At 36.4% G+C, this 16,386-nt stretch overlaps 1 protein-coding gene across 5 annotated transcripts in view; it reads left to right on the plus strand.

Moving 5' to 3' along the window:
• LOC106637686 (uncharacterized) overlaps window positions 1–16,386 on the plus strand; it is a 185,618-nt gene that overhangs the window by 55,927 nt on the left and 113,305 nt on the right. Inside the window, exon 3 of one of the 5 annotated variants that reach the window (XM_089593498.1) lies at window positions 7,374–7,420. The exons of the other annotated variants lie outside the window; for them this stretch is intronic. The gene's annotated coding sequence lies outside the window, so the exon portion shown is untranslated. The remainder of the gene's footprint in view (window positions 1–7,373; window positions 7,421–16,386) is intronic. 5 annotated transcript variants of the gene reach the window in all.

Here is a 16,386-nt window from a genome sequence, read left to right on the forward strand (position 1 = left end):
TTATTTGAACATGTTTAGTTTTTGTCTACAACAATGTATCTTTCTATTCACGTGAATCTGTATTTGTATTACTAGTTTTAAATCTTCAACTTTTTATCCTTTTGTTTTTTTATTTTAAACAACTCTACGTCTGTCTCTCAATGTAGTTTCTTTTGTATTTGTGCTCTACTATTTCACTCTGTGGCCTCTGTTTCCCAAAACATTTTCGTTACTATTTTTATCTCCTTGGTTGAATCTCTGTCTCCATAATCCTGGACAGATTTTTTATTGTTACATCTGTGGGAACGCCTAACTAAAAATGTTTTGAGTTTTTGTCACATTGTCTTTAGTACGGTATCCATAGTCCCCTTTCTTAATTTACCTATTTTCTGTAGGTAAGCATGTCTCAGTCTTCGAAATGGTAAACGTTTTTGCATTCATTACTGTGTTTATACAGGTATGCCTCACATTATTTCCTAAATAATATCTTCTTGCATCTTTATAATTTTTTCGCATATTTTCTCTTGTTTTCGTGTTTGTGGCTATGTAATATTTTTCTTTGTCTACGGGGACTATATAATACTTATGACCTTATGTTTCAGTGTCATTGTCTCTAGATATTTATTTCTATTTCATTTTCTGTTTTGTTTTCCTTACGCTTTCGTTCTTTTTCAATCCATGTCAAAGTTTATGTCTTTGTCTATTGATGTAGTAACATTATTATTATTATTATTATTATTATTATTATTATTATTATTATTCTACGCCTGACTCTGTCTCTATGACAAAATGTAGTGAAATATACATGGAATTGTAGGGATGGAATTGTAAGGAAAGCTAGTAAATAATAAAGGTGGGTGTGTTCAAATGAGAGAGACACAAACGATTACAGGTATTTAATATTATAACGTAATGTTTTTATTAATAGATATAAAAGTTAAATAAATACTTCTCCAAATTTGGATATAGAGCATAACTGTATTTCAATAAAAGTTTAAAAATGTCAATATTTCGACATCCTTCAGATGTCCTCTTCAGGGCAATACAAGTGAAAGGATAATACACAACTACATCGCATGAAGTGCTCAAACAAAAATTAGTATACTAAGTATGGCTCGTGGATGATAAAACAACGCTAAACAACAAAACTGCGTAATATGTGCATACATAGATAAAAACTTGTTAGGTAAGGTAAAGGTAGGAACGAAACATACAAAAGTTGTTCAAATTAAATTGGATAAGTAAATAAAGTGACTGCAAAAAATGCAGAAAAACTATGAAGAAACTAAAAGAAGTGACATGTATATCGCGGCATTCAATTTTTTTTACGAGTGCCAAGATGATTGTAAAGACCGTTTGATAACGTTGCGACAAGTACTGTACAATAAAAACCTAACTCTACTCTGATCAATTAAAATTATCCACAATTTTCAATCTCCATTTCTGAGCTTTCGCTTAGACTTCCTTGAACCCATCCTCGATTGATTTTCATCGTTCAGGTGAAGCACTGCTGCTTCTTCTAAACAAGATGCTTTGTTTTTTACACAGTCCCACGCGTGTAGTGGTTCTGTGGCCATGTTTTATCACGACAGAAATGTCTATACATGCTGCAGAGAGCAGCACTATCGGAACCATAGAGGATGTAGGATCTGCTCCCGAGGAGGAAGAGAAATATGTAATCCCCGAAGATAGATCTTCGCTTTTTTTTGGTAACAGCAGTAGCAGTGAGCTCGCCGATATTTTGTCGACTGCTCCGGCGCTGATTGGATTCGCCCGGACTGCAGACGCGACCATTTGGCCGTGGAACAATATCGTAAAAGGTTCCACACACGCGTGCACATACATTGGACCACGGGAAAGGGGGAATTTCATCGTTTTGCGGATTCCAAGAATTCGATTTCGATGCGCTTAACGGGGACCCAGTGGATATAAATGTCTGAATCCTCTCGCGGTGATTATCCTTGGTCGACTTTGTCATTTTTGCACGCTGTACTAGAAATATCGAACTCAATACCACTATTGCAATCAATTTGCAAGTTCAACTTCATTGTGGATACTTCTGAAGTGCCACTTCAATGTGATATAAACAAAACTTGCCGTACTTCGTATCATTTTGCTTTTACGCACGAAAAAAATCCTGTGATTGAATCAAAACACGAGAACTGCAAGCCCCTTCTCCTGATGAAGAGCAAAAAACAAAGGTGTGCGGCGGGAGAGGGGGGGGGGATAAATTGAGCTCGGCACGCGCGTGTCTCGCTGCCGTCACTCGAACGAAAGTGAAAGGGTCTTATTGTCAGGGTGGCATTTGCTTCGGAGGGTGGGGGGTGGGTGGGGGGTACCTCAAGACGTGACGTTCAAAAGGCCAACGCTGCTTCACAGCGGGAAAAGAAAGAAGAGCTTCGGAGAGGAGCTACTTTAACGACAGGAGGCTACGAGCAACTCGCTTGTATCTCTCGTTCCACGGGGGTCATCGCTTTCTCGCGTTCGGTGGAAGAGCAACGGAGGCGCTTCCCCATTGCGTGGACATAATACCCATCCAACCACGTGCCGTACGTTGGCCTTTTGCATCTCCCCGTCCTTCCGCTCGAGGCAAAGATTGATTCGCTGACGTCAGCAGCTCTAGGCCGGATCACTTTTTTTTTTTTTTTTCCTTTGTATACACCTATTCTGCAGCAGCGTTGAAAGGGAAAAAGAGAGTCATTAGCTGAATGCAAAATTTATAGTCAGCCCCGGTAAGTAATAGGCTTTATATGCTCGCGTAAATATCAAAGGAAAAGCGATGGCCTGTATACTTACAAAGAGGATAAAAGCCGACGACTAATTACCATTATGCGCTCCTCTTCTGAAAGCCATCCTCGGCGCGGGCCCTCGTCTTATTCCCCATACACCGCACTATGTACAGAGTTTTCACGAAAAGCCCGGCTATACCATTAATTTTCGGCGTCAGGCATGTTACGTAATCAACACTGTGCAGCGCCGCGAAACTTCTCTTTTCGATGGTATACGTGTGTGTGTATATGTATAGGTATACATGTATTTATACTCCCCCGAGGCGTCGAACGAGATCCCCGATCTATATTTATATACGTATACACTTTTCGCTCGCCACAAAGCTGCGCGCCTGTATCACGCCATCGCGAAGAAAATACAAGAGCGGTATAGGCGGGGGTGGGGGGGGGGGGGGATCAGAAATCATATTTCTAAGATGACGTCTTCGACAAGATCTTTTGCCTTTTACCCTCTATGCTTTAGCATTTTTATTTTTTTATTTTCATCGTCACGTCATTTTGTAATAATTTATACCAGCTATACGACACGTGCGAGGGTGAACTTTATTATGGGCTTTCTCGTATTATCTTGCTCACCGGCGTGCGACACGCTTTTTTATATATACACAGCGTCTACATTATGTGTTATGCGTTGAAGAGGAGCGGGACGGGCGTTTGGCAAAGGTCTATCTTTAGGAGGAAAAATATGGCCGTAATCTCTCTGGGCTCTTATGTCGGAGTTGCGTATATACGTGTGTGCATGCGTGTATAAGGTAGTCGTTTGTTTGACTAGTGTCGGTGGCTTTTTTTTCCTTCTCTCGTCTTCTCCTTTGTGTGTACATGTATTATATATACATAACGATGTACCAACACGCTTCTGAACTCTGTGTTTGCTGAGGTTGCCTTTGTTTAATACGAAATTAGCTTTGTGGGATCTACCGAACGCGTTTAGCGTCTGCGTCAAGAGTTTTGACTTTCCGGGCGTATAATCTATAAATTGTGCACCATAGTGCTTGTATGTAGTTGACAATTTTTTTTTTTTTTTTTTTTTACTTTTTCGAGGTTTTCGTTGTCTTTGCTTGTTCGAACAGACCGTCTGCGTTTCTTTACTGTCTTGGCATCGCTAGGCACAGTTTTAAAAGTGACTTGGGAAAATCAGGCACATCCATTCTCGCGGGGGACCCGTGCACTTAAGCAGCTTACCTCTAATGCGTCGTTTGCATAAAAATAGGAGAATTTTCTCCCCCAGAGCCCCGGATAAGCTTCAATCAAAATGTGTAAGAAAAAAAAAAAGATCATTCGGTTGGTTCTTTTTTATTTCCCGCGAAATTCTAAACACATCCAAGGTGATATAGTTACAGCGGGGTGCGATCCAAAAGACGCAGTCATAGCGTTTGAATTATACGTCTGGAAAATATAAATTTCCGGAAAAATGATGAAAAAAAAAAAAAAACGAAAGGGGCGATAAGGAAAAAAGGCCAAAGGGTGAAAAGTGGCGGGGGAGGGGAGAATAAACAGATCGGCTCGCGGTGCCGTTATGGAAGTTTATGGGATTTGGGCGTTGCCCAGGGCGCGGAATTGATTTGGCACAGGGCGCATTAAGTTTCGATAAATCTGAGAAGGCAAATAAGAAGCTCTTTTTTTTTCGTTGGGGATACAACCTACAGGGGGGAGGGGGTCATCCGTTGAGAGAAAAGTTGGCCCGAACGAGCGGGAAAGGAAGGGACGCGCCTCTGTAAGGCGACTTTCACCCGTCATCCTCACGGCTTACCGAACTAAGCTCCGTGTGTGTGTATATTATATATAGCGTATAAGGTTGGGAAAGACAAGAGTGGCATCCGGAAAAGAGAGAGAGAGAGAAAAGTGCTGCTCGCCCTAAGCCGTTTTGTCCGTGTGCCATACACCTCGCGATGTACACATGCGTTTGCGTGTTTGCTTGTGGATGTGAGGGTAAATGTATACACGTGCATGTGCGCGGAAAAGAAAAGTACTTGCTTGTTCTTAATACTCTCGTATACGGTCGTTTGTGTGTGCAGAGTCTTGCAAATCCGCTGAACTAACGAAAAGTTCAAACGGTTAGTATACATATATATATACGTCTACTTTTGTGTGTCTACTGAAATTTCGTAATTAATAAATGCTTGCTATACGTTAATTTTTCGGACTTGTTTTCGAAAATCGTACTTTACTTAGTCCATTTTCCATGCGTATAAGATGGGGGATGAAAATTGAGGGTAAAATACTCTAGTTATGTGTTTAACGATCACATTATTTCACACGTACTTTTTATTAACGGATAAATTTCGTGAGATCATTAAAGAACGTAGAGAGAGAGAGAGTAATGAGGTGGAGTATTTTTTAAAATAAATTTAAACTCTGAAATTTCGAATCTGAGTCTAATTGCCACTAAACGGCTCGCCGTGAGATCCTGCCCAAGCTCATAAATCTTACCTAAATGGCTCTAGCTAATGACCCCACGTGCTCCTGCGGATAAAAAAAGTAATGTCCCTAACACTATTCGTCTTGGAGCTTAAATTACAGTCGAAAAGTCAATAGACTTTCGGGTTGTTTGGTATGACAGCGAGAGCTTCTATCTTACCTACTACTTAGGTGTTTCATCGCCAGTTGCTGAAAATTAAACATTATTGTTTGAAAAGTAAATGAATACTAGTCTTTATTTGCAAGAGGAATCAAACGCGTTTCACTTTAAAATACTTAAATTTTTAGTAAAATAGGGGGATGCTAACGAACTTTACTTTCCCGACAGAATAATTAAATCCTTATTTCAACGGTATCGAATTGACAAAAACTTAAGAATTACATGGACTTTGGTCACTATACAAAGTTTAGAGTAAAAATTTCAACAGAAATTTATGTAGTTCTTGCACCAAAAAGTTAATATACTTTTTATAGCACTAAAAAAATACCCTTACGTAGATGATCTAGGATTTGCTGAATTTGATTTTGTTCGAATGAAAGCAATAAAAATCGTTATTTTACCAATAAGGTAGAATTTATCGTGACGATCGATCTATTCCATCCCTTTGAGTAGCTTATGCACGCACCGACACTTTCTCCGCACCCTTGGTAAAGCGATATCCTCCCCATGGAAAAAAATTTAATGAGTTATGTGGCTTTGTCAGCAAAAAAAAATGAATGGGATATAAGTAGAGCAGGCAAGACATAAAAAAAAAGTAGAGGTCCAACTTAAGGGAATTCACATGTGCCCCCGGGATATCAGTATAGCCCTTGCCACAATGCCCATCGTATTTGGGAATAGAATGATAGTATTGCAAAAGCCGATAAACTCGTGCGGTAGCCAGGAATGATAGAATGGGTTCAAAGACTGCCATGATATAGCTTCGGTAGGCAGTAGTAAAAAAAAAAAACGTTTTCTTTGCTTTGACTAACTGTATATATGCCCGCCATGCGTTTCGATTGCCCCGAAGGGAAGAGCGACGTGCTTTTCGTGTTTGCTAGTCAGAAAGCTTGTGTGTCTGTGTGTACTGCAGGCGAGTATATCAGCTGAAATTTTCATCCACCGTCAGCTGGGACGTAAGCGCAGTGAAGTTTCTTGGGGAGAAGGGAACCCTCCTTTGGGTTGGCACCCTCCGACTAAGCAGTTTTTTTTTTTACTGCTTTGTTTGGCCCTTCTTTGCTTTTCACTATACTACGGAGTCCTTTGTTCTTTGTGATCTTAATTGTTTTCGGTGATTAAGAAAACGTTTATTTATGCAAAAACTATTTTTCGAGATTTTTATTGGTTTTTCATTAACTTTGTTGCCTTGTATTTTTTATTAAATGCTAGTTTTTATTTTTAACAAAATTTAAACCAATCAATATGATGCATAATGTTCGACTTGCAGTATCTATTTTAGATCAAGCTCCCGCGTGCTATTTCACTCCCTTTGTACCGTGTATCTCGAGTACCGCTCTTGCGCAATCGATAGAACCACAGTATAGAAGCGATAGTAGCAAAAACGCAGACTGAACGCATGTGAAAATAATATTTAAAAAAAAACTTTCACTCCAGCTGTATACGCGTATTTATACACAAATATCTCATCTGCTGCTTTAGATGTGCCTTGTATACATTTCATTTTAGAGTGCAACTCGCAGACGCTTAAGATGTAATGAACTGCAGCAACCTTTGTACCTATATAAGGAAGAAAAAGACTTTCTAGATGTCTAAGATAAGGGATTTCAATCAAATAACATGTACGTTTATGGTGTCGATAGCAAAGTAAATTATTTACTACATTTATGAGAAATTATGTCGTAGGAACTTGATTAAATCTTTGTTGAAGGTGTGAAATACTCGAAATATTTTAACTACTATATAATTTACATTTTAATCGTTGATACGTTTGTAAAGAAACACTTTTGTTTCATCATCACTTTGTCTTTTAAAAATTGTGTTACCTATACGCTGAATGAAAAGTAATTCGCAACTCGTGTAAAATACACTTTCTTATTAGTTGATTGCATAACATAACTTTTTTAACGAAAAGTCATACTTTATATTATATGAATTAATTTGCAATCAGTGTAGGTCATACACACTTATTATTATTCCGATTTGTTTGTGGATCAGTTGAAATAATATTGTTTTATTTTTTGTTGCAGGTAATTCGGATGTCAACTAACAGTCCATTTTCGAATAAACGCCTTACGTAAGTTTGGTCTTCTTATGCACACAATAAAAATAGATAGTGTTGAAATTCTTTGTAAGTGGCTAAACATATATTATCTGTCAAAAACACACTAAATTTGTGGACAGTGAGTAAAATTACACAAAATTTAAGTATTTCTAAAGCAAAAAAAAACTTTAAAAAAGGAATTATTAGTAAATTTAGTGAACAGGTACTCAATCATTTTCTGACATAACCTCACTTTTGGTATATTCTGGTGAATGGCCAATATAAGATGCTATACAATAAACCTCGAGTCAAACACTGGGTCATGAAATTCCAAGTGATTTAAGTCTTTGAAAAGTATGTAAATATTCAATGGGCTATCAAATTTCGTAAAAAATACAATATGGTTACTATTTTGAATTTATAATGTAATTTCACTAATAACACCCATGTTCTTCTCAACAAAACTTGTACAAAAAGATTCTGAAAGAACACCAGCTGTATAAAAACTCATGGATCCATCTTCATTAATTTGCTTAACTGACAATGAGAAGAAAAGTCAGTAAAACTTTAGCACTTCCATGTAATGGAAGTTGCGTGCCTTTCCGACTATTTACTCGATTTAACGCACTGCTCATCAGACCCTCGCTGGATAAGGATTTCATTTGAATTGCCAACGGATGTGATGTATTCAGAAAATCTTTCCAACGTATTTCAAGAACTCATAGAAGGAAAGTTACAGTGAAATTTACTTTGCTTGAACAAGAATCTGGTAGCATGTAGCTGCACGTTTCTTTGTTAGCACAAAATGATATATTGGAATAGTATATTATCTAAAATGTATGCATAATTTATGTTTTCTGTATTAGCATAAATATTACTACCTGAGCTGTTTGAAAATCATAAATATACATAGTAACACTTTTCCAATAGTAATCAATCTTACAATGATGTTGGTAATTTGTCAGATGTTGATGTTTGATTGCTATCTTATACTTAAAACGTAGGTTTCGAGTGGCTCCTTAAAAAAAATTATCAACACAACAGATATGTTATTATTTCATAAACTTTTTGTTCAGTTATATATTCTTATTTTTGTTCCTTGGAAAAAAAGAGTACTTGAAACTCAAACTTCAGAGGGAAAAAAGCGTGAAAAATTGGCAAAACGTAATTGAAAGAAAAAGAAAGTCCAGCAGGATTCATTCATACTGAAAAAACTCTCTTTCGTAGAGACAGAATTTCTCTTTTTCTACGGTCAATACCATCGAGGCAAGGCAAGTTTTTTCATGGGCGCCACAGTGGCCCTAGCTTTCCGAGTCTGCTGGCACAGCAGCCAAAAGCCAGCGATCGATTCAAACTTCTGTACACATATACTTGAGCAAACTCGCGAAAAATCTTTAGACACATGAATCTGAAATTTAAAAAATCTTAATCAGTTATACTACCGTACACAATCAATACACTATGTTTTTCTATTCAAAGATTAACTTGTACTAAAAAATAGCATAAAACCTTAAAAGTCTTTAATTGTGACTTTGCATGACAAAATCTATTAGATCTTCCAGATTAGGTATTAAAACTCATTTGACATACGTTTTTCTTTTTTAACAAAAATAAAAAACAAAAAAAAATGATGAAAATATCTAATGTTATCGCCCCCCCCCCCGCTACATCGATCAATTTTCATATATGCGAAAAAAAATACGGATCTAATATTTTTTATAATCCACCTGTAGAAAATCAACTGATTGTTGATTAACAACTTTAAGTTTTACTTCATTCAAGAACAATTGTTACAACGGACCAAACTTATCTTTTAACTAACGAATCACCAAGAATCATGACGAGTTAACTTATTTCTTGTGAGTACATAAAATTAAGGATCCCAATACTCTCAAAAAGATATGTCTACAAAATCGTAAGCGTGTTTCAAATCATGTTTAAAATGAAGTACTATTTTAAAGATTGAATCCAGCAAAAACATCAACAAGTGTTCCATAATTTATTTCTTTTTAAGTTGTAAGAAAAAAAATGAAAACTTTTTGTAGATTTTCTCATATGGGGGATGCATCACCAGTTTTCCTCTTTTTCTCACTCGCGCGTGCACTCCACTCGGCTATCGGACGGTAGCCAAGTCCATTCGGCTTTACCGCTTCGAATTTCAAACAAAGCCCCTCCCACGCACCGCCAGCACCATTATCTATCCCTCTCCTACTGCTACTGTTTGTTACCACCGCTTTTCGCGCAAAAACGGCCAAGTGGCTGACTGGCTGGCTACTCTGTACATATATACCTATCCATAACAGACGACGAGGCAAACGTGACCTTGTGTATATCCACCTTCGCGTCCAGTTGAGTACCTGCAGAGAAGAGAAAGAGAGAGAGAGAGAGAGCGGCAATGAGAGAGCAAGCAGAAGAGCACTCTATGTCAATGTCGATGACCGTATCTGAAAATTGATTACGCTGCTGTATACTTTGTATGTGTACTAGGTACCTATTACATATATATTTCTCCTCGCGTTGCCCTTATCTTCTTCTACATATACTGTCTTCCTGCTTACTTGCAAGTCTGGCGTATGCCGGGGTTCTGGAATTTTGGCACATGGGAGTTTCATTAACGGTGTTGATATCTTTTTTCTGCTTGAGTTCATTCATTGACAAAGTGAAGATCTCTAAGGTATGATTCTCATGGATCTGACATCTAGAAAATTAGATTATGGTTCAGATACAACGTGCAATCGAAGACATAAAGACTTGCTTCCAAATTGCGTATCTGATATTTTCCTTTAAAATGCAAAGTATGCCACAAGCATCAAAACATACTAGCTTAATTTAAAATTTTTACTTTCAATTGATGGTATTATTGAGTATTATATTTGTGTAAATTACATCACGTATAATTTCAATCTTAAGTGCACATCAGTTGCAGTAAAAATTATGTGCGATGTACCTGAGTACTTGAAAATATATGTCAAACAATTTTTGTGTGAAGAGTAGGGGCACAGCCCCACCAGTAACAAGAGGCGAAGCCCCAAAAAATTTAAAAACGAAAAAAATCACTCCTTTGGGAAAAATATCGAAACTTTTTGTTGCTTATATTTTATTACAATTTGTTTGTGTAATGTAAAAATAATGTAATACTTTTTTTCATGACTACACTGTAATTGTACTACATTACAGACGAATTTTCATACATCCTTTAATGAATGCGTAATAAAAACTTTCTTGATATTCTAGTTTTATATTATGAATGAAAAATAGACCAGCATAGGGGAGTAATCGGACTCTGACGTGTTTATACACGCACCTACATTTGACGAAACTTATCAAAGACCTACTATCTTTTGAAAGCACCCCGCTCATTAGTCGGTCATTGTGTAAACTCAATGATGCCAAAGAGCAAATATAAAGTAATTTACGAGCACAAGATTTACGTGGACGTGAACGAGGAAAGGCAATAATATAATTAAAAGTGCAAATTACACAGCAGTTACGGTATGTGTCTCATCATTTTAGTACGACATCATGCTGATCATCATTAATGATTAATTCTGATGAGAGTAACAAAGTAAACAATTAGATGAAGCAACTCAAACGGTTTGATTCAAAAGTTGTGGCCTACGTTTGTTCCTACCTTTAGTTTTACTCATAAAAAAAAAAAGATAAAGATAGATAAACAGAAACATTAAATTGGTATACAGCTTTTTTTTTTTTTTTTGTCAATTAAATAAATAAGAATCATCGATTTATAGCTAAACTATTATTTGCCAGTTTCTTATCTTATTCAACATCTTTTTAAGTGCTTATACTTATTGCCAAGTATAAAAAATAAAACAACATAAAAACAGTACTGCTCAGTAAAAATACAGTAGATATAGAAAGCAATGTCAAAAGTCATGCATGCGTAAAGCAGTTTTATGCGCTCCCTAATGGTGCTACAGCACATGACGTTTTTATGGGACAAACGAAATGCAAGCGTGATATTGATTCCGAGTGTTTTTTTTTCCAGTGAGGCGGTACCCTCGTGAAACTTGTATTACCGATGACATAATATATCTGATGCTTGAAATTCTTCCTGCTACTTCTGTTTACACTTGATTGAGATTACTTCCAGAAAACATACAATTTTATAATATCAACTACATCATGTGCATGATTTATGTTTAATATTGTGACAAATTAACCAATATTGAACGTGTAGAATTTAAAATAGAAGCTTTATAAAAATGAAGTAGTAATTTGGTTGGATTGACATTTAAATGTGATTAAATTTGACTATTGCCACTAGACACGTAAATAAATTTTTTATGTATTGAATTTGCACAAAATGGTGATTACACAAAGATATTGTTGTTTTACAGCATGTAGATGTTAAGCTAGTTCAATGGCAATACGGCAGTGTCAATTAAAAAAATATATATATATCGTATATAATTAGTCAATAACAATATTTAAACATATACTTCGCGCGAGACCGTAAATAACAGTATTTAAATATATGTATCACATAAATTAATTTCCTTATATCTATTGGTCATTAACATCAAACACGTCTATGTGCCCGTACTTTTAATCATTTAATCATAAAGTTATTCCATAAACACTCAAGTAGTACTAAACTCTACCACTATAGTAAAGACTAGGCTATCTCTACTGAATCTGAATGCATTCATCACAAAATACTAAGCAATAATCAAATGACATTCAAACAAACAGCTTACCTCAGCCAATAAATCTACTCAAAATCACTGTAAAGCTAAAGCACTTTCTTCTCCTTCGACACACACGTGTAAAAAAAAGAGGATGCGACGCACCACTTTTCTACACCTCCCTACACTTTCCGTAATTAAGGATGATACGCTTTAGAGTCACGATTCGAAGGTTGCGTGTATTCCGACAAAAGTTGTCAAAGATTGCCGGAAGAGATGTAATTTAGATAAACATGCGGAATGGAAACCTCGTCTTCTCCACGTATATTGTCTTTTTGGTAAAAATTGTGGACTGGAACGAAGTGAGAGATATGAGTGCCTTCTTTCCGCGACGTGTGTACATGCAATCTTTAGAGAAACTAAGGTTAATTGGGCAGAGCTAATGATGCGCTTGTTAGTTCTTGAAAATGAAGGATACGCACAAAAAGGAAATGATTATGATTATTTCTTCTTTGTTACCAGTAGAGCGGAAGAAATCACCCTAACGGATTATAGTTAAAACATGATTTTTTTTAAATATTTTTTTTTTTTTTTTAACAAAAAAACTAACATTATTTACAACAATTATCTTTGCCGTCTATATCAACCGATTTTATACACAATTGTCAAATTAGATTTTTTCAAATATTTTTAGATAGCAGTAGTGTTCGACAAAATCTGTTAATACTTCAAATATAACATATCAAATTGATTTTTATCTTTGAAATCATTACAGTTTTATAAGCCAAAGGAATTAAGTGGGTATGTTTTCGTCAAAGCAAAAAAATCGGTAATTGCCTAAAATTGAAGGTTGTGTTACATAGGATTCTAAAGGTTCGGGGTGCTTAACAACAACGTGGCAGTTAAACTCAATCAATCACTTTATTGCTATATTCCTTGAGGGAAGGCGCCTTGCGGTCCCGGGTGACTTATTGCGACTCTCCTCCTTCTAGTCCCGACGTTCAACAGCCCTGTGGCCACTGCTGCGAGCCTTTTTATGCTCTTTCTTCCCTTTCTTCTTTTTATTGAAATACATTTGAAAATCTAAGTGTTATTGTCTTACTAATATATAAAGCAGAAGTGCTAAAACCGTTGTAATCGCTAACCGCGAAAACTACTGAACCGATTTTGTTGAAATTTTGCACACTGATTCATGATACTTTCTAGATGGTTTTAGTACAGTTTTTATCTTAAAAAATTTAATAACAATAGCAATAAATGAGCTCAAAGTTTTGCAAAAATACGCCAGCTTTTCACTTTAGTTCAGTAAAATCCGCTAGGTGGCGTCGACATAAAATCGAAGCTACCTGCAACATAATTAAATAAGTGTGGTTATAATAGGCTGGAGCGTATCAATAGTGGTATAGTCGAGCTTCGGCAGCTCAACAAGCTGTATAAATAATGCTGATAATAGTCTCGCAGCTGGGTATCCCGGTTACGGTAGACACTCTTCTCTAAGGGGGAAGGGACCTGGGTGTCCATTCACCCTGAATCTCGACGAGTGCGATCAAAAAAAAAAAATTAATTCCAACCGATGCCGTCTCTGCCACAATACCAGGAGACATATCTAGCCAGGGCACAATCTGCTCCAACTCATCAGAGTTGTGAGGGAGTTCCACCATCCAACTTGGTGCAGTTAGATAATTTGTGGCTACAAATGTAAGCAAGGGAAAAAAACAGCTCTGAGCTCTGAGGGGCATGGGCAGCCACAACGGCTACCTTCTTGGTCGTTGCGTCCCCAATGCGCTAAGCGCTTACCCACATGTTCCCGTCTAAAGATGAGCAGTTGGTTATCCGGGGAACGACCCGAGACGAGATATTCTTTGGTCAGCAGCGTACCTCCCTCTATCACAGTCTCCGTATATCGAGACTCCCAGGGTAAGAATCAAGCAACCGTAGCCAGCTCTTCATCATCAGGAATAAGAATAGCCTGAAAGTTTCACCACTGGCGCTTTTTAGGGCCATTCTAAGTATTTACGTTCCCTACTTAACTATCAATTTCATCGGTTCTTTTTAGCATCCACCTAAGTGTAAACTACCTTGCCAACAAATACATTTTTATTACCATTTCCGGAAGCGATTCGCTGACTAAAAGACTATATTAACTAAAGACGGGCACTATTAAACCAAGTCAGCCATTCACTAGCAGACGTCATCTGAGGAGTTGTTCTTCGCAAAGCTGGAAAACCCGGTGACCGACGACCCTATATTACCCTCTCGACTCTAAGAATTCAACCAGGAATCACTGATCCTCTCCAAGATCTGCGTTGGGCAAACCTATAACAGCTATGTAGGAAAAAAAACTTGAGCCAACGGGACAGCCTCCACGGATGGACAAGTATCACTAACCAATCTCCCCATCTAAGATCACCAAAACAACTGAATCTGCAAATAAAAAAGGTGCTTTAGACACCAACGTCTTCGACGTTATACTATGTATATTATTTTATATAGTAATAATACGAGTGACTACATTTTAAAGTTGCGTGGCAAATTAATGCGTCGTTATAAATAAAAATAATTTTAACGAATCCCACTAGGGCATGTAATACTACTCTATTGAAGAAAGCAATACTATAGGATGGGTTTTTCTTAATTTTCTGTATACAATATTATGTTTTGGGTATTAAGTATGGACTAGAAATAAGTGTGGGAGCATATGTGATAGATGTAAGGATAATATTACAGATGTAATCAGCATAGGCAGTAGAAAGTTCTTTTGAAATCATCGGAAGATTCGATAAAATATGTAGTCTTGGACTGGCCATCTGATATAGTAATTATATGGTATTGTATAGTGATATATCGTTTATAATCGTTAACTTCTTATATTTTAAAATATAAATTAATACTGTATACACTCATTCCCACCATGACTGCATTACCTTTGTACACAATATTGTTTCACAGAAAATTTTTTTACACTCGTGATACTGTTGGCCAAATAATTTCATAGAAGTATAATTTCATTTTTGGGTAACCAAGCATTTGCTGTCCACTGATGTTTTTATGAGATGATTTTGTTCCTCATTCTAACGCCATTAAAAAAAATTCCAACGATTTTTTCAGATACTTTTTTTGACGATACATTATTTCCTCTATGTGAAGAAAAAATTTTTAAATACATCATCATTAGATTAAAGAAGTTCTTAAAGTAATTATTCAAAAAGCCTTGGTCCCATAAAAAAGTATTTGAAGTATAAAGTTCACTCTACAATTAAAGTTGTTCAATAAACATCTTTTAGGTAAAGACACCAAAAACATCCACTTAAATAATAGTAAATCTGTTCTCCTGAAAATTTTTTAGTGCTGTAGTTAAAAGCTTCAACAATCTAAAACTTTCATTAGCCTATTACTGATATCGTTAATATTATGATTATATTTAAATGTGATATTTTTAAATTCATTTGATCGAAAAAGTATCTCAAATGTTGTTGAATAACGTATTATAAACATCATAACGCACATTTTATCGTTTGTACTGTTAATAAAGGACCAAGTGAAATTATAGAAATTATAGACTAAAAAGCATAGGGCCTAAACTTTAAATTCATGGAATAAACTTGATCAGAAAAAATAAAATTAACTTTTTTTGTTGCAAAAACTTAAAAATGTTTGCAAAATTTTTGTTTCATTTGAGTATTGTGGTATCAAAATTAAATATAAAAATATTTATGGGGAAAAAAAAATATGGTGTTTGATGGGATTCGACCCCATGTTAGTTATAATCAGGAAAAAAAGAAAAAAAAAAGAATAAATCACTTGATTAAATTACAAAAAAATGTGTGTGCACTCGGTGCATCACAAGGGGTTCGAAGAGGTGAGGTCGTTCACAAAGAGGGGTATAATCTGAGACAAGATTCTCTATACCCCTAGACGGGTCACGTACCATCGGTATCTCCTGGCAACTCAATGTTCAATATGACTAGCGCCTTCATACGCGCTTAACCACTCGACCACCGAGCTCTTGTTTTCCAATTCGTTAAATAGTCGATTTGAAGCTGGCATAGATAAAAAATGCCATTAGGCAAGACACTCGTGAATGTGTTGATTGCTTAGCGTTGTAGTCAGTATATCTATATGTCCGACCAACGTGTCTGCAATCGGTCATATAGGTATACTGGTAACGTGTTAGAAGTATTTACAAATCGTTCTAGAGTTCCTTGCTGGAGGGCGCTGTTTTTACATCTCTCTCGAAGTTAGCTGACGGGTAATAATGTGTAAACACAGCTATGGGTATACCTCTAAAGTGTAATCACAATCTTCCATCTTAAAGCATATTAGAAAAAAACGAAATTTTGGAGCCAATCCAAT

Source organism: Copidosoma floridanum, unplaced genomic scaffold (genome assembly GCF_036245765.1).
Source record: "Copidosoma floridanum isolate Cflo_tuat_1 unplaced genomic scaffold, Cflo_Japanese_pri ptg000019l, whole genome shotgun sequence".
NCBI classification, from domain to species: domain Eukaryota; kingdom Metazoa; phylum Arthropoda; class Insecta; order Hymenoptera; family Encyrtidae; genus Copidosoma; species Copidosoma floridanum.